Source organism: Chiloscyllium punctatum, chromosome 2 (assembly GCF_047496795.1).
Source record: "Chiloscyllium punctatum isolate Juve2018m chromosome 2, sChiPun1.3, whole genome shotgun sequence".
NCBI classification, from domain to species: domain Eukaryota; kingdom Metazoa; phylum Chordata; class Chondrichthyes; order Orectolobiformes; family Hemiscylliidae; genus Chiloscyllium; species Chiloscyllium punctatum.
The window spans coordinates 147228041-147254050 of NC_092740.1; the positions used below are offsets into that span (position 1 = coordinate 147228041).

The 26010-nt window shown below is 41.6% G+C and overlaps 1 protein-coding gene across 5 annotated transcripts in view; it reads right to left on the reverse strand.

The window, feature by feature from the left end:
- The window catches only part of rassf6 (Ras association domain family member 6), a 74215-nt gene extending 50564 nt beyond the window's left edge, over window positions 1-23651 (reverse strand). For 2 of the 5 annotated variants that reach the window (XM_072589996.1, XM_072589959.1), the window contains exons 1-2: window positions 23547-23650; window positions 605-698 (exon numbers count right to left, since the gene is read on the reverse strand). The gene's annotated coding sequence lies outside the window, so the exon portion shown is untranslated. Of the gene's footprint in view, window positions 1-604; window positions 699-3233; window positions 3348-19915; window positions 20009-22441; window positions 22642-23546 lie in introns of those variants that run through there. The other 3 variants (XM_072589967.1, XM_072589986.1, XM_072589978.1) reach the window with 3 other exon arrangements.
- Between the last annotated feature and the right edge of the window lie 2359 nt (window positions 23652-26010).

A 26010-nucleotide genomic window follows, 5' to 3' on the forward strand; every position in this document is an offset into this window, starting at 1 on the left:
AATTGAGCTTCTCAGTATCTACTGATATCCCAAAACATTCTCCAAAGTTCATGAAGGATTGTGTTATTGGTGGAAATTGTGGATCAGCTCTCAGTCTGTTTGTATGGATGAGCCTAGACTCCAATGAGTGGGTCATTTGAATATGTGAGGTGGGCGCACATTCAAGCTCAGGAGGTGTCAGCTCTTTATCTTGAGTAAGCTTTATATAGTCCTTGTGGGCAAAATGTAAAATAATTCAACTTAGCCATTTTGTACTGTACTCAGGAATTCTGAACAGAACAATCCAAACACTTATTCCGCATATTGGAAGTATGTTGCCCAGAGGGAATAGAATCTAATTAATGTGTGTCATGAACCCAGACCCTGTTTTAGGTGATGGATCTGAACACTTACAAAGCTATATAAATCAATATGACAGTGTTTGTAATGCAAGCAATAACTGGCTCTGGAGTGTAACTTTTTGTTCCCAGTTTGGAGTCTGGAAAGAAGGTCTAATTTTTACAACATTGAGCTCCACCAGTGTACAAACCTTTCTGTTTTTTGCATAATAAAATATCAATATTTTAAAAATTGATGACAGTCTCCAGTTTCAATTCTTGCTTACCTCTACACCGTAGGAGGTGAGCTTTAGAGAGAGTCGCTGTGAATTCAGGTCTGGAGACTTGTTGACTTAAATACCATTCCCTCTAACTTCAAAACTGAAAAGCAAAAAGAAATATCTTTGACGGAGAGCTGAGATTTTTGTTTCTGTTCTGGTGAATCATCCTCAATTAAATAAGTTTGGGCCATTTAAGTTCTATTTTTGGTGGAGGCAGTCTGACAGAATTGTGGGGAAATATTTAAGTAACATTTTCTAAAACCCACAGCCTCAATGTGTTACAGAACTGTTCATTGTCAATCTGGGAGGTTTTACTGAGTGTGGTATGAAATATACAAACAGTTTAAATTGACAGGATGCTGATAGCAAAAATAAGGCTTAATCATGAAAGAGGAAAAATGACATTCTACTCTGAATTAATAATAAGACAAAATCACACATTTATTTATTTTGTCAATTGGTTAAACTTGGAGAAAAACATGAAATGTCTTATTTCACATCACATTAAAAGAAAAATGTTTTGAGACTCATGATATTTTATTTCATTAGGAATTATGCACATGATCTTGGCTGACACTTTCATTCAGTACTTATGGAATGCTGCATTACCATGAGTATTGTCTTTTAGAACAGATGTTAAGCTAATACCCCACTACCTTGTTTGGAAGATTAAAATATCTATTATCAATGTTTGAAATGGTTCAGTGTAGTTCTCCAACATATTATTCTCAGCCAGTGCCATGGTGGACAGATTATCTGGTTATTTATCGATTGCTCTTTGTGGGATCTTGCTGTGTGCACATGAATATTGTGTTTCCTATATTACATCATTATTTTATGTCATTACTTTTCCTGTACTGTCTTCAAAAGTACTTGGGATTGAAAAGAGATTATTTTATCCTCACAATAATCTTGTTTTCCTCAAATTGAAACATTCAGATCTTTAATTCCACAATTTGGAGATGCCGGTGTTGGACTGGGGTGTACAAAGTTAAAAATCACACAACACCAGGTTATAGTCCAACAGGTTTAATTGGAAGCACTCCGAATGCTAGTGTGCTTCCAATTAAATGTTGTGTGATTTTTAACTTAATTTCACAATGTTTCTTGAATCTAAAATCAGGATTAATATTTTATAGTTACATCTCATCTGATAAATTGAATCAGTATTAATCTCCTCCACAGTGGGAAGCACAGTGGCTCAGTGGTTAGCACTGCTGCCTCACAATTCTGGGGACCTGCATTTGATTACAAACCCAGGCAATTATCTGTATGGAGTTTGCACATTCTCCCTGTGTCTGCATGGGTTTCCTCTGAGTGCTCCAGTTTCCTCCCATAGTCCAAAGATATACAGGTTAGGTGGATTGGCCATGCTAAATTGCCCATAGAGTCCAGGGATTGCAGGTTAGGTGGGTTAGCCAGACACAGTTACAGGAATAGGGTAAGGTGTGGGTCAGAATGGGATGCTCTTTGGAGGGTTGGTGTGGACTCGATGGTTTGGATGGCCTGTTTCCACACTGTTGAGATTCTATAATTTGTCAATCCAATTAAGTAACACATCGGCCCATTAAAACCCCCACAGCCAATGTCAGCACTTGAGATGGCAGCTGTTTCTGTGGCGTTACAAAGTTCTTAAAGTTACACTCAGTGTACCAGGTTAAACAAGAAATGTAGAGTGCAGGCATTGTAAGAGGCAGTAAAAGTAGCTCACTTTCTGTCTGCTTATCATCTATAAGGCACAAGTTAGGAGTGTGATGGAATACTCTCCACTTTCCTGCATGGGTCCAGATCCAACTACAGTGAAAAAGCTTAACATTATCCAGTATACAACTCCTCACATGTTTGCGAGCTCATCCACCGTCTTCCACATTCGCTGCCTTCAACAGTAATGTATAATAGCAGCAGCAACAGCATTTACGATCTACCAGGTGCACTGAGTAACTCAGCAAGGCTCCTCCAACTGCACCTTTCAAACCAACAAACATTACCACCAAGAAAGATAATGGTAGCAGATACAAGGGAGAATTACTAAAGGCAAGCTCCCATTGAAGTCACACAACATCTTAACTTGGAAATATGTCACTGTTCCTTCACTGTCACAGGATCAAAATCCTGAAAATCCTTTCCTAACAGCAGTGGATGTACTTACATCCCAAGCTCTGCAGCAGTTCAAGATAATAGCTCATGACCAACATCTTCAAGGAGCTTATAGATGGCCAATAATTATTGACTTAGATAGCAATGTCAACAACCCATGAATGAATACATTTATAATTAACTTAATTTTTAATGACTAATTTATGCTCACATTTCCACACAAGCCCATTAAAAAATGCCCTTGTACAGCTATCAACTTGCTCCCTCCTCACACAGCCAAGCCCCGTTCCCCTTTCACAAAATCCGAACATTGTTGTTGCAGAAGGAGGCCATTTAACCACCATGTCTGCACTGCCTTTCTGAGCATTTTAACTTGCTGCCAATCTCCTGCCTTTTCCTGGTACATTTTAACACTGTTTCTCTTTAAATAATAATTCAAAGCGCTCTTGAATGCCTCAACTGAACTTGCCTTCACCACATTTTCAGACAGTGCATTCCACACTCTATTTACACACTGTGTGAAAAAGAATTTTCTCACCTCGAGTTTTCTTCTTTTGCAAAAAACTTTAAACTGTGCTCTTTAGTTCTTGGTCCATTGATGAGTGGAAACAGTTTCTCCCTATCCACTCTGTCCAGTTCCCTCATGATTTTGAAAACCTCTCTCTAATCCTCTCTCAGTCCTCTCCTCTGCAGGGAAAATAGTCCCTAGCTTTCACTTGTGTTACAGCTGCCACCAATTTGAATGCATCAGGACTTCCTCTTTTCTGGTTCAACAAGGCTATCAATACAAGAAAATCTAGCCCCTGCTCAGGTCAATTCCTTCAGGAAGATTACCTCACCTTCTGCCCACCATCTTTACTCAGTCTTGAATCCATGCAGGCTTCATACCAAAAGATAGAATTTAATCTGACAAAGTGTTTTAATAAACATGCAAGACTACTAACATACTTAAAAAATAGGATTGTGGCAATTGCTATCAGGAAGCATGATCCACATATTTGCTGCCAACTTAATAACCAACTTTCATCCTGTCATCAGGAAGTTGATATTTTGCTTAATTGAGTTCCCCTATTGGCCTCAATTCCCAGTCCCAGATATTTTCATTTGTTTCCACCCATGGATTTTGGGTGGGCATAAGATAAAACAAATGGATAGACTGAGTGTCTAGTCCTCTTCATTGCAGTTCATTGCTTTTGTGTCACTTTGTATTTAACTTTATTCCACCTGGAGTCTGGTATTGGAGCAGAAATGTTGTACAAGCACTAACCTGGTAAGGTTTGGAGTGAAAGGAATAAAGAAACATGCATACTGATTGCTGCAGTTCAAAATGGACTTGACAGGAAATTGTTTGATTTCCTCTTGTCCATGCTTGATTTATTTCTCACTGCTGTGGGACTGAGACACACCCCAGGTTATTACTGTCTACATCCTTGGGCGTGGGAATGATTCAATGCCTGCGGGCAAATCCCAATCTGCCATTATCACACAGGAAGGGCACAAGATGGCAGAATGTAAAGTCAGACAGCATTTAAGAAGGATAGACTGCAGACAGTATTATTCCTTGCACTTCGATTATACAGCAGCTCAAGCCCTAATGGGAACTTATAGGGAAGAGATACATATTAGAAGAATGCGTTCCACCAGGATGGCACAAGGATAGTACTGTCACCTCATCCATGAGTACCACTAGTCATCATCATCTGACTCAGAATCATCCCATGGAGCTGGAGGTGATCTCTATATTACTTTTTGAACTTTTGTGACAACTTTGAAAAGAGCAGATCTTGATTTCCAGTATATTATGTCATAATGTTTTGCTGGTATTTGGAGTAATCCATTTGGCCCATCAAGTCCACACTGACCCTCCAAAGAGGGTTGTTGACCTGAGTTGGGCCATCTTGAGCTTTAGGAAGGAAATTATCATCTGAATGTATGGCTTTGTGAAGATAGATTCTATTCCCCGCTTTCACTGATTATTGATGCCGTTAGGAATACCCCAAACAACAGCAGAGAAGCTGTAAGCTGTAAGACACGCACTTCCACTGGAGTGAACTTTGAGAGGGCACTGGTGTGTTAAAAAGACATTAGCACTGCCTATAAGATCAGGAGGGACAGTACAGTTTGTTCTTCCTTAGCTGTAGCCTGATACGATTTGTACAGTTTCACCATCCAAGTTGCACAAGTACACAAACGTTAGAGTCAATCAATCAATCAAAAGATGAGTTTTGGAAGATGATCAAGCTTTCTATATTATTAACCTCATACAACGTATCAGTGGTGTAAGGCAATTAGAAGCTTTAACGACCATTAATATCATGTAATGAAAAGGCAGGATTTCACATAATAAAAGTTACAATAGACCTAGGAGGTACCACTACTCATTCTGACTGACATGTACCCCAGCAAATGGCATTCCTACAGGAAAACATATCACATCTTATAAAGGTCCACCGATTCCATGCATTGCCAAAATCATATACCATCTATCCTCTTGACTAGTGTCTCAGTTTACTTCAGCATATCAGCCATACATTTTTGTAATTTACAACAAAACCAACATATTTAATAGTACAGAATAATTTCCAGACACAGCCTATGTTTTGAGTGCAATGGTGCATAGAGCCTGTGGTCATGTGACAGCATTCAATACTTGACCATTTTGCACATTGATCTCTGAAAGGGACGTCGCTCCAAAACAGCAATTATCATTCAGAGGACACTGAACATTGCAAAGACTATCAAGGAACAATGCAAGTCTTTTTCATGGATAAAATGGTCGCCCTTCCCTCCATCTTTTTATAGAATGAAAATCCTAAGATGTGTGTGTTCATTTTTGAAAAGGTATAAATGCATTATTCAAATTTTGTCAATAATCTTTATATTTTGGCTTGAATAATCTTGTGTTTCTATTGAACTAATTACTGGTTGGCCAAAGTAACCTGGCTGATTTGTTCTTAACACTGAACCTGATACAGCCTGAGAACCATAGAATTGACCAAATCACTAACCTGGATCCATGTAAAATTTGTTATGGTGTGGAGGAGTGGGACCAGAAAAGGAAACAGTGCATCCTTCCACCTTGGTCATAACACTTAATATTCCATGAACTCAGTACCTGCTAAATACTTGACAATTAATGAAGTAATTTTGTAGTATAGTTACTACTGTAAAGCAAGAAAAGGAGCAGCCAATTAATGTACAACTACAATGCGAAAAGGATAAATTCATCTGTTTGTAGTGATATTGTTTCATTGATAATTTGTGTCTCGGACTTTGCTCTTTGAAATTGTGGTGTGGACTCTTTGTATTGATAAGAAAGTATAATCTTTGTGTCTGATTTTAAATGGACAACACGGTGGTTCAGTTGTTAACACTTCTGCCTCACAGTGCCAGGGACCTGGGTTTGATTCCAGCCTTAGGTGACTGTCAGTGTACATTCTGCATGCGTCTGCACAGGTTTCCTCCGGGTGCTCCGGTTTCCTCCCACAGTCCAAAGATGTGCAGGTCAGGTGGATTGGCATGGGAAATGCAGGTATATTGGGATAGGATGGGGGGTGGGTCTGGGTACGATGTGCTTTGGACTTGATGGGCTGAATGGCGCGTAGGATTTCTATGATAAATTTAGCACCTCTGACAGTGCAGCATTACCACCAAATTAGATTTTGTGATGGCTTGTTCTTTTTTGCTTTTTGTTTTGGAATGGGCTTGAACTCAGATTCTTCTGACTCAAAAGGTGACAATGTTGCAACTGAACCATGGCTGACACCAAAGTAGATTATCAGCGTGCCTTTAATACAACAAACTGCAGAGTGAACATGAGTCATCCAGCTCTTTCAGCATACTGTGCTTTGCTTGGCAAGCATCACTGTGCAGCATGTTGATTGCAGCTGTCACCACTGGGCCTTGGGTTTTTGCCCACACTGATCTCTGTCCCGGCTGGTGTACTTACAATCCCCAGATCCACAAAGCCCTTCAAAAAAGCAGTCTAAATTAATGGAAGCTGGTGTGCAAAGTACTATTTAACCTTCTCCTACCATCAGGACAATACTTTGCCTCTGCCACAAAATTCATTGTTTCTGCAATTTGGAAGAATAATCCTGAGTGTAGCTGTGAATATAAGCTCTAGATACATGAGGCCCATCTGCCATTGCTACACCTCCACAGAGATGTCTGCATGACATCTGATTTATTAAAATTTCTTCTTTTCTGCTCCAGGTTCTGAAGGTCTTCAGGTTTCTGAAGTTGTAGGGAACTTGACCCTGCTCAGTGAATACTGGATTAGTGGTGCTGGAAGAGCACAGCAGTTCAGGCAGCATCTAACGAGCAGCGAAATCGACGTTTCGGGCAAAAGCCCTTCATGCCCGAAACATCGATTTCGCTGCTTGTTGGATGCTGCCTGAACTGGTGTGCTCTTCCAGCATCACTAATCCAGTATTTGGTTTTCAGCATCTGCAGTCATTGTTTTTACCCTGCTCAGTGAAGGTGACACATTGTCACCCACGCCCCAATCCTCCAGCTCTCTGATGCTCTATGAATTGCAAGGTGACACACATCCTCAATGATGGCATGATAAAGAAAAGATTATGTCGGTGCTCATGGAAAGAAATGGAAACTAGCAGGCATGTTACCCTGCCTACCCTTGTCAGCTCACTGAACTGGCTATTGCCTGGCCAGTGAGAGTATTGGTGTTCAGTGCCAGTGTAAATACCTCCCTTCACATGGCATGAGGGCCTTTTGTTTGCTTCCTCCCAAGGAGACGGAGTAATCCATTTTGCCACCATCTTTTCTCTCTGCCTATCATTGTGTTGCTTTTTCTTTCTCTTTCTCTTCATCCCTCTCTGTTGTTTCTCTCTTCCCATAAGTTCCTCAATTGATCTCTTAATCTCTGTGTCTGTATGTCTTTCTTTCTCTCTCTCACCTTCTTTCGTGCTGTCTCCCCCTCCCTCATTGCCTGGTGCAGATGCAGCAGGACTTGATGCCAGTCCCACAAGAACCGTAGACTTCTCTTTCTAGTCTGTGCAGCCTTCTTCGTCCTGTCCTGTTATCTCTGTCAAATCCTCGTACCAGTTGTTTTAAAATGTGGAACACCAATGTCACAAGTGAGTGCTGCTACCTGATAGCTGACAAAACACAGATTAGGTTTTTAACTTTCCTGTTGTTGATAATTTGAGCACGGATACACATATTAGAAGCTACATTCTAATTTCAGAGTTCAACCAACATCCCTAAATCCAGATGGAATTTCTCCATGGTTTTCCTGATCAGTCGCGTCCATTGTTGGAAAAATGCAAGAAGACCTGAGGAAACTTTGAGTTATGATCTGGACATTTTATCTCTTTGCCATTTGTGGAGACTTGCTGTAAGTGAAGCACTTGCCATTTTTCCCTGCATTCCAAAATACAAATTGTTCTTTCTTTTTCTTTGAACCACCAGCATTCTCATTTTGCATGGAAAGTTGTACTGCAGAATTGCCAATCCATATTTAAATGAGCTTAATGCCCCCCTCCCACCCCCAAATGCTGCAGAGCATTAGTGAGTATTATAGTTGCTTCCAAGGTTCCAAACTCACTTCAATGGAAGTGCATGGTGTCATTTTCTTTCTCAAGCCCGAGGGCTTTTCTGGATTCAGCCAGTATTGTTTGCTTTCAGTCATGCGTTGTCAAGGAATGATAAAATTAAACATCAGGAGTAACTTATTAATGTGATCTCCATTCAAACATACCTGAATAAAAAGTGAAATAATTTTTATTGAAAATTAAATGTAGTAAATAGTTAAATTTGGTGGTCTTGAAATGGAGCTGAATGGAATCAGGTGGGGAAAGAAAATGGCGGCCAGAACTTCAGTGCAAACAAAAGGTCAATTTAATTTTGAAGAACACTTCAGCCCCTTTTGTGCTCTTATGGTTTGTTAATGGAAACAGAACTGGGTAGGAAAGTCTTGGATACAATCCAGAATGGCATGGTGACTCAATGGTTAGCATTACTGCATCACAGCTCCAGGTGCCCAGGTTAGAATCCAGACTTGGGTGACTGTGTGGAGTTTACACATTCTCCCCAAGTCTATGTGGCTTCTGCCTGGTGCTCTGTTTTCCTCCCACAGTCCAAAGATGTGCATGTTAGGTGGATTGGCCATGCTAAATTTCCCAAAGTGTGCAGGCTCGGTGGGTTAGCTATAGGAAATGCAGGGTTACAGGGATAGGGTAGGAGGGTTGTGTCTGGGTATTATGCTCTTTGGAGGGTTGATGTGGTCTCATTGGGCTGCATGGCCTTCTTCCACACTGTAGAGATTCTGTGATTTGCTTTGAATGCAAAACCTCCTTGTTTGACGAGGAGAAGACGATTTTTCTAGCTCTTTCATTGCCATGGCCTTGTCAGCTGATAGTGGGAAGGGGTGCATGGAGACTGTGGTAGTTTCACCATTGAAAAGCATCCTTCATTGTGCAATTGCATATTTCCATGCTTGCTGCTTGAACTGTACATTTTAATTGAAATTGTGTGGGAAGTAGAAAATGTAATTAGTGGGAATGGTGCATACAGCTGGTTTTGCTGTTGCGAACGGCACTATTAGCAAGATCCTCCCCAGAGACTTTGAACCAAATTGTGCAGTCACCCTATTTTCTATAATTCTTCATTTTACTTTTTTCTATCAAATTCACTTGATTCTGTCTCAAACAACTCTCATTTTCCAAAGACAATAACAAAGTTTATGTTTCCTTTCTTCTGCCTCATGACTTCAAAAACATGAACTTTTACTAACTGGATGCCATCATGATAGGATTCTTTTTCGATGATCAAAGGCTCAGCCAAGGTAGGTTTATATGGTTTTGACAACTAGGTTGTCTTTATCATTGCATTCATGTATCATAGGAGGTCTGCCATATAATATGTATAGATACAGAAGCAAAATACCATGCAGGTGCTGAAAATGTAAAAGAATAACAGAAAATGTTGAAATATTCAATAGTATTTGTGGGGAGAGGCACTAAGGAATGGACAGATATGAATATAATTGACACAATTTCTGTTCAACAGTTGAAAAACCAGTGGAAAACTTGCATTGCGTGTGAGGGAAAGGCCCAATCAACTAAGTGCTTGTCAGATACTTAACCAGCCAATGCCAGGCCTTTGCTAAGATCCAGGACCTGGGACTGGAAATTCCAATTGGCTCTAAGCTATTAGGTGTCAATTGGCTCAACAATTGAAAACCTGCCTTTGTAACATAAAAGGAATTATTACTGTTCCTGCTTGAAGTTGATATTACTTCTTGTCGGGGCTTTGAGGATTGAATGTTTTCTGTAAATATATCAAGCTCGTATTAACATTTTCTCTATGTGATTGGAATGATTAATTGCACATAAAAGGCATCTGCCTGTGCAGGTGTGGCACCATTCACGCTGACTGAATATTTAGCAGTCTTGAATTTGTTTTGAATCTCTGACACCTCTTCCTTGCATGATTGGGACATTTTTCTAATACCAAATCCTTGACATCTCAGATTTTGTGATCATTTTACTGGCTGTAGAAATTGATGGAGCTTTACTTCTTTTCTTGACTAATTGAATTAGCAGAGATCACTTCCTTCCTGACCGATAGATCTGGCTATCTACCTTAGGAAGATCTACTGCAACTAATTGTGACTAGAGTTAATTTCTACTGGATATGTTCTTTGTAGACAACTTTACCTCATTATCTTCTTCAGGAAATAACTGATTGTCACCAAAAGAGACAAGTGGACTTTTGGGATCAGTTCAGGAAAATGTTGCAAGCTATTATTAAATATGTCATAACGGGACACTCAGATAAGTCCAAGATAATCAGGCAGAGGCAACATGGTTTTATCAGAGGGAAATCATGTTTAACTAACTTATTGGAATTCTTAGAAAAAGTGACATGCTGTGGATAAAGGGAAATCAGTGGATGTATTGTAATTAGATATCTGGAAGGCATTTGAAAAGGTTCTACCTCAAATGTTATTGTGGAAAATAAAAGGTAGGGGATAACACATTGCCATGCATCTAAGATTAGATGGCTAACAGGAAGCAGAAAATAGGAATAAATATGTCTTTTTCAGGCTGGGTGGTGTGTCATAGGTGTTGATGTTAGGGCCGCAATTCTTTATGCTGGTACGTCACGGGGTAAACCCCCCAGCTTAATTTAAATCAGCAATATAGAAAATGTTTATCCCATGCAGTAATCTGTGATAATTCGAGAGGCCAAGAACTATTTAAAGTAAAAATAAACAACTTTATTTCTTCAAGTATAACAGAAAATAATTAACTAACCACTATTTACAACTCCTTCCTCTAAACTATCTTCTACTTTCCCTTCTATAATACTAGTCAGATAAAACACTGATTGCGATTTACCAAAAATTCAAATTTCAAAATCAGCCAGCGGTTGAATCTTCTTTTTATATCTTCCTCTGTAGAGTTGCTTTCCAGGTCAGTGCTGATGTTTTCCTCTGTGAAAACTCCTTCCCTGGACAGATACCTCTCAGACAGTTCTGACTAGCAGCCTACGTCTCTAGGTCTTTTGGCAGTTCTTTCCCAATTGTTCCATTTTACCCGATCTTATACCCCCAAAGCATTAGATTGTGTCATTTGCTTTTAATATTGTCAATATACTAAATTCAAACTTGATTGGAGTTTGGTATTTTTTCAGGGGTACGATTTAACCTGATTGGCCTAATTCATATTTGTTTTTGTCTCCAGGCAACCAGCTACCCTAGCTGCCAGACCATTTGGTTACATTGTATCTTATTCAGAACACTTGGTGCTGCCAGGTAGTTCTGCTAGCTTTTAACTTTCTTAAAGGTACAGGACACCCATATCTTCATTACAATACAGATGATTTGGATGAAGGGATCAAATCAATGATAGCTAAGTTAGCTGATGATACAAAACTACGTAGGAAAGTGATTGTGAATAGGACATAAGGAGCCTGCAAAGAGATTTATATAGATTAAGTAAGTGGGCAAAAATCTGGCAAATGGAGTACAGTGTGGGAATGTTTGTAATTGTCTATTTTGGCAGAAAGAATTAAAAAGTCTCATCATTTAGATAATGTGCTAAGTTGCAGAGCTCAGAGATGTAGAGATTTATAGGTGTTCTCGTATTTGAATCACTGAAAGTTAGTAGAGTACATAGATACAGCAAGTAATCAGGAAAGCTAATGGAATGTTATGATTAATTGAGTGGAATTGAATGAAAGAGGAGGGAGGTGATGGTCAGTTATACAGGCATTGGTGAAACCCCATTTGGAGTACTGTATATAATGTTGGTCATTGTATGTATGGAAGAATGTTAATGTATTGGATGCAGTTCAGAGAAGGTTTCCTAGTCTAATAGCTGGAATGAAGCTTAAAAATGTGTTGCTGGAAAAGTGCAGCAGGTCAGGCAGCATCAAAGGAACAGGAGAATCGACGTTTCGGGCATAAGCCCTGCAGTCCTCACTTTCTCCTAATAGCTGGAATGAGCAGATTGCCTCATGAGGAAGGCTAGGAAGGCTGATCTGTATCCTCTGGGGTTTTGAAGAGTCAGAGTGACTTAATTGAAACATGCACAGGGTTGGCTTGGTGGCTCAGTGCTTAGCACTGCGGTCTCACAGCACCAGGGACCCGGATTCGATTCCAACCTCGGGCAACTGTCTGTGTGGAGTTTGCATGTTCTCCCTATGTCTGTGTGGGTTTCCTCTGGGTGCTCTGGTTTCCTCCCACAGTCCAAAGGTGTGCAGGTCAGGTGAATTACTCATGCTAGATTGTCCATAGCATTCAGAGTTAGGTGCATTAGTCAGGGGTAAACATCAGGAAATGGGTCTGGGTGCGTTACTCTTCAGAGGGTTGGTGTGGATTTGTTGGGCCGAATGGCCTGTTTCCCCATTGTAGGGATTCTATGTAAGATACTGAAAGCATATTTTCTCTTGTGAAAGAATCAAGAAGTAAGGATTATTGTTTGAAATAAGGGGGAGCCCACTTAAAACAGAAATAAGGCAACATTAATTCCCTGAGGGTTGTGAATCTTTGGAATTTCCTTACTCAAAACTCAGTGGGTGCGGAATCTTTAAATATGTTTAAGACATAGGTGGATGGTGAATGAAAGATTATCAGGGATATGCAAGAATGTAGAGTTGAGGTTGACATCAGAATTGTAATGATCTTATTGAATGGTGGAGCATGCTTGAAGGGGTGAGTATCTGAATGTTGTTCTGTATTTGTATGTTTATGAATATCCCTGAGTCCAAAAAGGCTAGCAAAGTCTGGAATTTCAGATTTGAGTATGTGAATGATTTGCTTGATTAGATTAGATTACTTACAGTGTGGAAACAGGCCCTTCGGCCCAACAAGTCCACACCGCCCCACCGAAGCGCAACCCACCCATACCCCTACATTTAACCCTTACCTAACACTACGGGCAATTTAGCATGGCCAATTCACCTGACCTGCACTTCTTTGGGCTGTAGGAGGAAACCGGAGCACCCGGAGGAAACCCATGCAGACATGGGGAGAACGTGCAAACTCCACACAGTCAGTTGCCTGAGGCGGGAATTGAACCCAGGTCTCTGGCGCTGTGAGGCAGCAGTGCTAACCACTGTGCCACCGTGCTTGCTGGTTTCCTTCTCTATAAGAGTAGCTGGGATTCAATGCTCTGTGCACAAAGGACGAAGGCATCAAAGTATTAATTCCAAATCCCCCACCCTCTACCTGAAACCTTCTTTGCCATCTCCAGTGAGGGGAAATTCTGAAATAAAAAACCACTTGCTGGAATGCCCTCTGGGTTCTTTCTCACTTCTCCCACCATTTCAATTTTCTGTTTAAATGCAACGGAGGTGCTTCCTCACCCTTGTTCACTGAGGGAACTGAGGCATCTTCAGTGTCTGCCAACTGAAGAATGTCTTAAGCAACAAGCAACTCTGCTTAATAGAGAATTAATACAAGGTCTCTGAACCTCTTGTTCCACTGTAGCATGGACATGTCCCCTTACTCTGATTCTTGTACATCTGAGCCACAGTCTTGAAGGATGGTCTGAGGACTACTGACCTCAACTATGACAGAGCATCTGAAAGGATCAAGACATCTTCTCCAGTATCCAAGTTAAGATTTGTTTCTCTGCTATTTACTTTAATCTATGTATACTAAACACATCCCTGAATGCCTGAATAATCAAGAAAGTCAAAATATTACTTTGGTCACAACTCAAGTCATGTTTCCCAGGAATACTTTATCCTGTCACCCTATCTTCCCCATTGGTGGAGCTGCTGCTGGATGCATGGTCTGTATTTGTTTTTTTTTATGTGCTGCTGTTGCAGTGTTACCATAGTCTCTCTCTTTGCTCTCACAACTCTCTACAAAACTGGCCAGGTTCTGTTCATCCTGGTGGAATTTCTTCATGGCTTGGATTGTGGCCTGTTCCTTAACATGCTTGCTGTTGCTGTTCCTTTGGGGGTGAGTATTTCTTCCCCATCTCTGAGTACTTTCATTTGTGTAATTCCTTACTTATTGTGGGATTGGTTGCTGTATTCCTGTACTGCTCACCACATAATTTGATTTCTTCTGCTCTAGATTAATCTTCTCCATTGGCTTTCCCACTGTGTGCTTCAGTGCCTTGATACACATTGAAGGCTACTACTTGCTGGCCTCTTCCAACACTGAGGTTCTCTTTATGTATTTCCCCCACCTCTGGGTTTGAATCGCTGGGATGGCCTTACAGTTTACCAACACTGGGTTTCACTTCAGGTTCTTACCACCCAGTTCCATGGATCTGATCACTATTGCTACCCTGTGGTAATGTGAGATCTGTGCCTTTGTAAATTTAACAGCAACAGACTATATTCAACATAACAAAATACAGAGGATTGAAAGAGAGATAACCTACTTGGAACCCTTCAAGCCCAGCCTCCAGTTCTATGACTATGTCACTATGACATAGCTTCCTTTATACATGCTCAGTAGCGATACCTACAGTAAAAGTACAATTCCCATTACTTAACAGCCAAGAATGGGAGGCTTTCCCACTGCTGGGAGACTGATGAATGGCCTCTGCTATGGCTATGTGGGCTGGGCCACCATATATCCTGCAGCAACAGGCCACACTAATTACAGCCCATTGCTTCAGGTCTGACTTGATGAAAGACTATCAACCTGAAACATTGAGCAGAGTTTTTCCCTCCCTTGTGTGGCATAAGGAATGGTAGGACAGCTAGGGAAAGAATTAAAAATTTCAGTCTCGATGCTGAGAAAAAACTTTGTGATTTCCCCACAAGCTTGAAGTGGCAACTTCAGAATCTTAGCACCTGTTCCTTTTTTCATGCATTTTTACATCACATTAAATCTCCAGCTTGCCTTTTTTTGTACAACATTCAAATTTTCCCCTCTATTCCCAAGGAACTCATGACACTAAGTCCTAACATGTCAATCAGAGAGATTCCAGTATCTGAAATATGATACCAGAGGGGTGAAAACCAGGAGGTCCCAGCATGGTGACCACATCACCTTTACAACCACACGATTCTCTGAGAAAGGCAGCCAAGAACCCAATTCCATAATTAGTGAGGCACAGAGAGGAAGACTGCATGAGAAAAGGTACTCTGATCTATTACAAAACAGACATTTGTCACTGGACAGAACACTTACCAAAAATGGGGAAATTCCACCAATTGTTTCTCTTTGCAAAGGCTGCCTGACCTGCTGAGCATTTCCAACACTTTCTGTTTGTAATATATATCGATCCCTGGGTTTGCTTGCATTAACCGTTCTGTAACAATTCAAGGGTTAACTCAAGGTTTTTTGTGATCATCCTTGTTGCTGGTAACCTACAAACAGTGCAACCTAAACTTTGAACCACCACGCTTTGACCAATCAGTTAAACCTCACCCGGTCTCCTGGCACTACCTGTTGTGTTTAGACAGCTGTTCTTATTGAAGTCACCTCCAGCAATACCTTGTTGTTATGCCAACTCATGCACTAACAATGAGGAACTCTGAGCTAAGTTGTACCATAGATAAGGGCTCATTTCATTGTACTTGAACCTGACTAATAACTTTTTAAAAACGCCACAACATTTAAAAACACATATTTCAGCAGGGCTGCTGTCTTGTAGCCTGTTCATTCGCTATCTAACTTTCAACAGGAATTTGATCAAGAAATGTTTGCAAAACCTGAACAAAAATGAATGTTTATATTTTCTTCATTATTATAACTAAGGTAGGAAAGCACTGGGAGACTCGCAGAAAACTCCAGGAACTTATTGCTCCTGTACTTGAACCCTCTTGCAACATACCATTTGCCTTCTTCACCGTCTGCTGCTCCTACATGTTAACTTTCAGAGACTGGTCGACAAGGACACCAGGTTTCATTACACCTCCCCCTTTCTCATTCTATCATTGTTTCGATAATCTTCCTTTGTTTTTGCTACCAAAGTAAATAATCTCACATATATCTATATTATACTAAATCCTCCATGTTCTGGACTAGTGGTGCTGGAAGAGCACAGAAGTTCAGGCAGCATCCAAGTAGCTTCGAGATCGACGTTTCGGGCAAAAGCCCTTTTTATTCCTGATGAAAGGCTTTTGCCCGAAACGTCAATCTCGAAGCTACTTGGATGCTGCCTGAACTGCTGTGCTCTTCCAGCACCACTAGTCCAGAATCTGGTTTCCAGCATCTGCAGTCATTGTTTTCACCTCGTTAATCCTCCATGTGTTTGCTCACTCACTCAGCTTGTCCAAATCACACTGAAGGATCTCTGTCTGCTCTTCACAATTCACTCTCTCACTCAGCTTTGTATCACCGCAAACTGGGAGCTATTACATTTAGTTCCCTCATCTCAATCATTAATATGGATTGTGATTAGCTGGGGTCCATGCACTGATCCCTGCAGTATCCCATTAGCCATAACCTGCCACTGGGGAAAAGACACCTTTATACCTACTCTTTGTTTCCTGTTTGCCAATCAGTTATTTATCCATGTCAGTACAACTAGCCCCAGTTCTATGCACTTTAATATAAAGTTTGTAAGATTGTTATTTCTTGGAATGGTCTGTTTAATTTAAGGTAAACTTGATTCATGAAAGGTTCATGCAAATTGTTCTGAATTCTACTTGTCAACAGTTGAGCTTAAAATGGAACCATCTCAAAATTAAACTTCAGGTATTCTAAGGTTGAATTGAGATTTGAGTTGAATGGTTCTAAGGAAGAACAGCTAATTTAAACTTCTATCTAGATACAAGGCACATGTGATACACATTGTCATGGGGATGGACGTTAGAAAGGAATAGTCATTGAAAGCTGTTTCAGGTGAAACCCAGACACAACCTGATGCCATGGGATGAGAAGATGTTAAAACTTCCTATTGCTTGCTCGATGCACTGTTGCCCCAGGAGAATCATAGAATCCTCCCAACATACCCATGAACCTGTCAGACACAATCAGTTTGCAAGAATGTAACAGAGGGAACGAGAGCAAAGGGATAGCAACAATCAGTTTCTCGTTCTCTCAGCAAATGCAGGTAGGAACTCATGCTTATAGCAAAGGCAGTGTGTGAGGATTTGAAGGAAGCTGTAAAAGTCAGCTAGCTCTGGAAGAGGAAGGAATGCCTAGATAAAACTTCACTTTAATTGTCATTTCAGGATTATAAGTTATTCATCTGGAAAAGAAGAAAGGAAATAAGCTATTGGGGGGGGGGGGGGGGGCGGGGGGCTGAGAATTGCTTTGAATAGGCTACTTGCACTGAAAGAAAGGTTCATGGAAGGGTCAGTGTATAGTATAGCCATTATGAGGGATTTTTGGTTGTTTTAAACGTTAAGCTGGAGAACACTTTCTGTAGCTTAGAGATCAAGCTGCCTACGAATATATTGTTTGAGAATGGTGTGGCGTGTGACAGTAAGAGTCATAAAACTTGAAATCATGTTGTGTGATCCTTCCACATAGTCACTGGAAATGCTAGTACCTTTTTGAAAGCTATGGGTGGAGATTGTAACGCTGGTTTAAAGTTGAAATGTCCCAGGAAAAAGTTGAAAAGTCACCAACAGTTTTCCCCAACTGTGTTAACCTTTTTAGAAAAGATTCTATGCAACCGTTTCACACTGGGTACACAGGCATAGATAACGGAGGGGGTTGCCAGAAATTAAGGACCACTAAGAGATCCCCGTCTCCCTCCTTAGGGAAGAGCCCCAGTTCAATGTGACAGTTGGGCATGACAGTGCCCAGTGGCAGTCTTCCCCTGGGACCAAGGAACCAGACAGCACAAATCCTATACACTGTGTGCCAATCAGAGGCCAGAGCTGTTCATTGCAGAGAGCTTCAGCAGCTAAGGCTGAGGTCAGAGAGAGATCAAGGCCATAAGAGAGTGAGGGCAAGGTCGGGATTGTGGGGAAGGGAACCAGAGGCACGGGCAGACCTGTATATTTGGCAGCACTGCTACCAAACAGGACTTTTGGCAGCAGCTGCTACCAAACAGGGTGGAGTGAGGACCTGAAATGGGCATTAATTGCTCACTGCTGGGCCTCAGTTGATGGTGTGGTGTGCCTGGCTGTGCATAAGACTCAGTGCCCTGGAGGTAATTGAAGCAGGGGCAGGAGACAGTGGTGGCTGCACCCTCCAGCCTAACTCAAATTCTCCCCAGCTCCCAAATTGTCTCGTGGGAGGACATTAAATTCCACCCATAGAGGTGGATTACTTATTGTACCCTTCCTAACTGGACACAGCAAACTGAGCTTTAAACATGGGCACTTCTTCCTCCTTTTGGAATCTGGACACAATCTGATGCTATGGGATGAGGAGATGTTAGAACTTCCGATTGCTTGCTCAGTGCACTGTTGCCCCAGGAGAATGGTAAGATCCTCGCTGACTGGAGGAATGCCAACTTTGTACAAGAACGTGCAGATCTGTAACAAGTAAACAGATTTCACCATTGCTTTCTATTGGCTGAATCTTGCATTTTTGGCTGAGCACAAGTTACATTAAATTTTTTGTAAGGGCTTTCACCAGTGGTCTCATGAGTTTTCTTGCCCTTTCTTACCGATGTGTTTTATGAAGTACCTACCCACCTATGGCATCTCCAACCTTCAGTTCCAGCCCCATCTTACCATATGCCACTCCCAGAATAACTTGCCACTGCTGGGATATCTCAGAATTTACCAGCTCCCCCTGTGCCTGTGCCATCTCTAAAAGCCTATTGTGCACCTGGACAAGTACTGCCAGTCTGGAGGTGCCCTGAACAGTGTCTGACATTGGTTCCGGACATAGGTAAAAAGAGGGAAAATTGGCATCCGACATTGCAAGCAAGGAACTGACAGTTCCTACTGGAAGGAATGGTGCACAGGGAAGACTTCTGCTTCCCTTGGGATCAGCAGTAGAGGTCATGACAGTAGTCCAAGCTTGGTCTGAGATTGCCTACCATGTCAGCACAGTCTTAGCCATCAGTGACTTTCTCCACCTCACCAGCATTAGTGTTATGATTTTGTCTCTAATATGTCTCACTCACTCTATCTCTGTTACCTTACCAATCTCCTACCAAGGTGCATGCTCTTACAATTACAATTCTCACAATTGCCTGCAACATCTTTCCTCACTAGTTGTCACCTGCACCACTCCAACCCCCAACACCACTAACCTGCATGCCCTGAGCACTGCCTATTTACTCACTCAGTACATTCCCCGAATGCACCAACTATGCCACCCACTTTCATCTCCAGTAATATCTGCCTGTCTCTGATTTTAGGAGGAAAGCAGCCCACAATAGGGCAGAAAGAGTCGCGATGGATGGTAGGTTTCCCAACGTGCAGCTCATCACCTCTTATGTGGAGTGCGTCCTGACTCTGGCCAGGTCTGACTGACCTTGTCAAAATTTCTGGACTGGTTTCAGAGGCTGCCTTTGAATTACTGAGCCAGGGTCCCCTGAGCAAAAGCCATCTCCCCTGGCTTGTCTGAAACTTACTGACAACGCTGACAAAGTTCCTGCTCATGTGGTCTGTGTTAAATGACATGGCAAGACAGAAGTAATCAAGGGGAGACAAAGGTCTCGTGATATTGTTGCTGGATTGTTAATCCAGAGACCCAGGTAATGTTCTGAGGACCCAGGTTTGAATCCCACCAAAGCAGATGATGGAATTTGAAATCAGTTAAAATCTGGAATTTGGAGTCTAATGATGACTAAGAATCCATTGATTGTCAGAAAAACCCATCGGGTTCACTAATGTCCTTTAGGGAAGGAAATCTGCCATCCTTACCTGATCTGGCCTACATGTCACTCCAGACTCACAGCAATGTGGTTGACTCTTAATAGCTCTCTGGGCAGTTAGGGATGGGCAATAAATGCTGATCTGTTAATGAATAAAATAAGAATGAACCTGGTATCTATGCCTCAGGGGGTACAGTGCACAATCGTAAGGCTATGCAAGGCAGTTTGTGGAATCAGATGGGCTCAGAGTAAGTGAGCACTAGGACAGAGAGCGAGGAGCCCACAGAGGCAGCCTAGTCCAGTCCATAAGCTATGTGTGTGTCCCTTTGTGCACAGTGTCCTTGCAGCATTATATTGATAGTTGCCAGTGCAACCAAGGTGCATTACTAAAGTACAGAAGGGTCCTGTAAGTGGATCAGAGCTATGGCAGGGTGTTCTTTTGAGGGTGACACATCTCAAATGCCATTTTCGGTGGATGTAGGATACACGTGGTCAGTGCCTGTGGAGTGTACCCTGAGATGTTTGGGTTAGGTGTTCAACATGGAGATCTTTCTGACTCCACCAGTGAGCTGAGGTCACCAGGTACTGAATGTGATCTTATGTTGAGGCTTCTCAATGTCTAGCTTGTTTAACGAGTTTGGTAAAATAGAAAACTGGATATTAGTGAGATGAATTGGGTCATGAACAGGGCATTTAACAAGCAATAATCCCATTGAATTAGCTGCTTAGTGGGAAACCTGCTATGCCACTTGTCAAAAACATAAAAGATCGTGCAAAATGCTATTGACTATGAGGAGGCCTCTCTGGAAACCTCATGCAATTCTACCACAAATCTCACCATAACTCTCATCACTCAGAGCCCCCCGTCCAATTCCATTCAGTGTAACTGTCTTGTCTAATTGGGAATCTTTTCCAAGCATATCTGGTGATTGGCAACTCTACGTCAGAGAGACTCAAAGCCCAAACTGGTATATTTCTTTGAGAGAAAAATGGCATAATTTTTCAGTCCACAGACATGAAAGTCATGCCTTTTGTCAAATGGTCTGGTGTTACACACTACTGCCCTTGATTGACTACTGGAGTTGGGAGGTCATGTTGCGGCTGTACAGGACATTGGTTAGGCCACTATTGGAATATTGCATGCAAGTTTGGTCTCCTTCCTATCAGAAGGATGTTGTGAAACTTGAAAGGGTTGAGAAAAGATTTACAAGGATGTTGCCAGGGTTGGAGGATTTGAGCTACGGGGAGAGGTAGAATAGGCTTGGGCTGTTTTCCCTGGAGCGTCAGAGGCTGAGGGGTGACCTTATAGAGGCTTATAAAATCATGAGGGGTATGGATAGGATAAATAGACAGTCTTTGCCCTGGGATGGGAGAGTCCAGAACTAGACAGCATAGGTTTAGGGTGAGAGGGGAAAGATATAAAAGTGACCTAAGGGGCAACTTTTTCACTCAGAAGGTGGTACATGTATGGAATGAGCTGCCAGAGGAAGTGGTAGAGGCTGGTATAATTACAGCATTTAAGAGGCATTTGGATGGGTATATGAATAGGAAGGGTTTGGAGGGATATGGGCCAGGTGCTGGCAGGTGGGACTAGATTAGGTTGGGATAACTGGTCAGCATGGACTGGTTAGACCGAAGGGTCTGTTTCCATGCTGTACATCTCTATGACTATGACCAATTTTACCGCTTTGACTCTTTGACAATTTGGATCCCTATTGCAGGGCATCAGCCATTATCCATGATGCCACCCCTTTAATATTCAACCAACTTGCAATGACATATTTATCTTCTGCTATCATTAGCAACAGTTATGTTATTGCTATCTAACAAATAATTTGAATAAGTATTTTACTAATTAAAATTGGACATAAAGGTGACGCATTCAGTCATCTGTTTCTCGAATTTTGGGGCTGAGATATGATCTTTTCCAAATCCACGCATCCCTAACATTCTTCTGAGTGCTGAGGTCTCCTTCCACAAATGATTGCAACTCTCTCCTTGAAAGCTTTTAAAATCTGACCAAACAACACTTTCTTCAAATTCACATAAATTTATTCTTTGCCAGCCAAAAACCATGTGTTGAGCTTTAGTCAGAGGGATTGAATCCGTGAGTTTAAAAGTAACTTTGAGGATCCAGCCATCTAGTTCAAAAACTGATCCCACAAAATCAGACACAGGAAGTGAATAGCTCAAAACCAACAAAGGCTCAGAGCTAGAGAGATGAACAAAGGCTCAAACAACAGCTGACATGCTGGTGGCTTGTCACTGTAATGGAGCCAAACTGTGATGAGGTTGTGAACATGGATTACTTAAGAAACAGAGAACGAAAGCAAAAATATATTATAGAACATGGGACATAGAAAAGTACAGCACAGAACAGGCCCTTTGGCCCACGATGTTGTGCCGAGATTTCGTCTTAATGTCGAATATAGTAACTTAACCTACACACCCCTCAACTCACTGCTGTCCATGTGCATGTCCAGCAGTCGTTTACATCTCCCCAATGACTCTGCTTCCACCACCACAGCTGGCAACGCATTCCATGCATACACAACTCTCTGCGTAAAAAACTTACCTCTGACCTCTCCTTTATACCTTACTCCTAATATCTTCAAACTGTGACTCCATGTTACCAGTCAATCCCGACCTGGGAAAAAGTCTCTGGCTATTGACTACATCTATTCCTCTCATTATTTTGTACACCTCGATCAGGTCTCTTCTCTTCCTCCTTCTCTCCAGAGAGAAAAGTCCGAGCTTATTCAACCTTTCTTCATAAGGCAAGCCCTCCAGTCCAGGCAGCATCCTGGTAAACCTTCTTTGCACCCTCTCCAAAGCCTCTGTATCTTTTCTATTATGTGCAACCTAATCCCACAACAGCTTTGAGATACATTCCTGCATAATTGTTTTTACTTAATGCTGGTTGAGGGATAAATATTGGTCAGCTGAAAGTTGCCAGAGCTTCTGCATTCATGATCGAAATGGTGTCTGGGTTTAATGCCCCATCCAAAAGATTTGATTATATTTGAGGTGCACTGTTAAGTGACTTTTTAATTTTATTATTTATTAATCTTTCATATTTTAGACAGCAACAAACACAGACATTAAACTATAGCTCTGCAGCAAACTATTTCCATTGCTAGTCGAAGACAAAGTCAGCGGATTAAGTTGCAGGAATGCGATTGAATCCACAAGTTGTAACACGCTATGCTCCAACGTGAACCATAGAGGGATTTGGTTAACATGGCAGATTTATAAACTATACTGAGAAATGCTGCAATGCAGAAACGCACTCTCAATAATGATCCCTGAAATTCAGCAAACTAGTCCAGAAAAATAGGTGTCATTGTAACACTGTACTTTAGGCTGTCATTCTGTTGTTGTAAACCAACATGGTGCGATCAGTTTGCACAGTAAAGGCTGTAAAATATACATGAGTCACAGTGGCTTTCGGTTTTGTGCCACAACTGCTGGCATATCAAATTATATTAAAACTCTTAACAGTTGGGGAAGGTTCTGGGTTAATGCAATCAATTCTTCTGAATGGCTTGCAGAACTAGTCTTATGAACCGTAGAACTGTTAATCTCCAGGTTTCGACCTTCTCGCTCATGAATTAATTTAACACAGAACAGATTAAAGGGACTGTGACAAATGTGAAGTCTTATCCATAACCTTCACTTACTTGAGGGAATCTGAAGTACAAATCGGTCTGATATTCTGTTTCGTAGTTCCTTTCACTTTGCCCATTCAAGTGCCTGACATCTGTGGAACTACCTGTCAGATCACCTCTAAAATATGAAGAGTCTCACGAGGAAGTTAATTACTACCTGCAAAGGTTGAAATTTGACACACCCACCACCAGCTGCCCTGCGCATTTTGGAAGTGTTGACTTTTGTTATTATAAGCAGCTAGTACAAACCCATCCGTTCTGGCATATAATCAGAGAGAGTACTCCCCGCCTGTCTGAGAAACTTTCTGATTAAAGAAAAGTTTTGCTTCTCTCGGAGAACCTTCTGCTGCAGATTAACTCCTGCACCAAGGTTTGTTGAGATGGCATGGCTAGAAAACGTGACTGTAGGGATTAAATATAATGTGTTCACATAATAATAAATAATACAAATAAATGATGAGATTAAATATAATGTCATCAAAGCAGAATGAAATTTGGATTGTCAACTAAAAGAAAGGGTTACATTGATAAATTGTCTTTCATTGACACAGGGAATCCAAAAGTGCTTTACATTCAATTAAATACACCCGCTACGCCAACACTCTTGCAATGACAACGAATAGGGGAACACTGTAAAGTCTTACAAACAACGGTGTAGAAATGGCACCATGGGTGGAGCTGCTCCACCAGAAGGGAGGAAGAACAGCACCAGGGCTAAACTGATAGGGGATTCAATTGTAAGGATGAACAGACAGGCATTTGTGTGGCTGCAGCACACTGTTGTGTAAAGCAGACCACAGGCATTCTCAATACCCAAGCAGATACGTACTGAAGGCTGCCACAGATCTGTCCAGGCAACTGCCCAGCATCTTCCACAGTTCAATGGTTTGTTATATGAAGACCTTTGTGCTGATGTGGCTCCAATGTTACTTCTTCTCCGAGTGAGTGATGGGGCTCTATTCACAGGTGTCATTGGCTACCTCCTCAGCGGATAAAATAGCAAAATATTGCAGGTCCTGCAAGTCTGAAATAAAAATAGATCATGCTGGAGATACTCAGAAGATCAGACAGCATCTGTAGAGAAAAATGCAAGGTACTCTTGTGACTCGGCCAACATTGTCTGTCTCAAACACTGCAGGCAAGGATGTCCTGAGGCATGGTACATTGGCATGACCAAGCAGATGCTACAACAACGGATGAATGGACACTGCACAACAATTGCCAGACAGGGATATTCCTTCCCAGTCAAGGAACACTTCAGCGGTCAGAGACATTCGGCCTTGGGTCTTCGGGTGACCGTCCTCCAAGGTGGACTTTGGGATAGGCAACAACACAGAGCCACTGAGCAGAGGCTGAAAGTCAAGTTTGATACCCATGAGGATGGCCTCAAACAGGATCTTGGGTTCATGTCACACCACAGGTGACCCCACTACACACACACACACATTTTCACTCTCCCTCACATGCACACACATACACACACACACAAGTCTACGGGGTGAATTTGCATTTGCAAATACATTCTATTTTGTTCAAAAAGCACACAATCTGGAGGCCGTCAGTCCATGTTACATTTTAGAGATTCCTATTTTGGAAATGGAACCAGTCTGACTCAAGGTTGGAATACAGACAGACTCTAACCTCACAGCTTTAATGCATTGTCTGAATTGAGATGTGATTTCTTTTTAATAAAATCTTAAATTATCTTGGGAATGTGTCTTGAAAGAAGTTCTGGGATTTACATATTAATGAATTGAAATCTGCAACCTATTCAAAGTGATTAAAGACTTAACAGCAATCTAAGTTTGTTCAATATATCACATCAGTTGTATAACATTTTAATCTTTTACTATAAATTCTGTGTCCTAAGATCCTGCCCCGCTTGCTACCTGATGAAGGAGCAGTGCTCCGAAAGCTTGTACTTCTAAATAAACCTGTTGGACTATAACCTGGTGTTGTGTGATTTTTAACTTTGTCCACTCCAGTCTAACACCGGCACCTCCACATCACATAGAGTTTACAATGGAAACAGCAGTGCATGTTGGAGTCATAGAGTTGTCCAGCACGGAAACAGACCCTTCGGTCCAACTGATCCATTCTGACCAGATATCTTATATTCATCTAGTCTCATTTGCTGTCATTTAGCTCATATCCCTCTAACCTCTTCCTATTCATGTAGCCATCCAAATACTTTTTAAATGTTATAATTGTACCAGCTTCCATCACTTCCTCTGACAGTTCATCCCATTCAACCACTACCCTCTGCTTGAAAAAGTTGCCCCTTTGGTCCCTTTTAAATCTTTCTCCTTTCACCTTAAACCTATGCCCTCTTGTTTTGGACTCCGCTACCCTGGGGCAAAGACCTTGTCTATTTACCCTATTCATGCAGCTCATGATTTTATAAACTCCTATAAGGTCACCCCCTCATCCTCAGATGCTCCAGGGAAAACAGTCCCAGCCTATTCAGCGTCTCCAT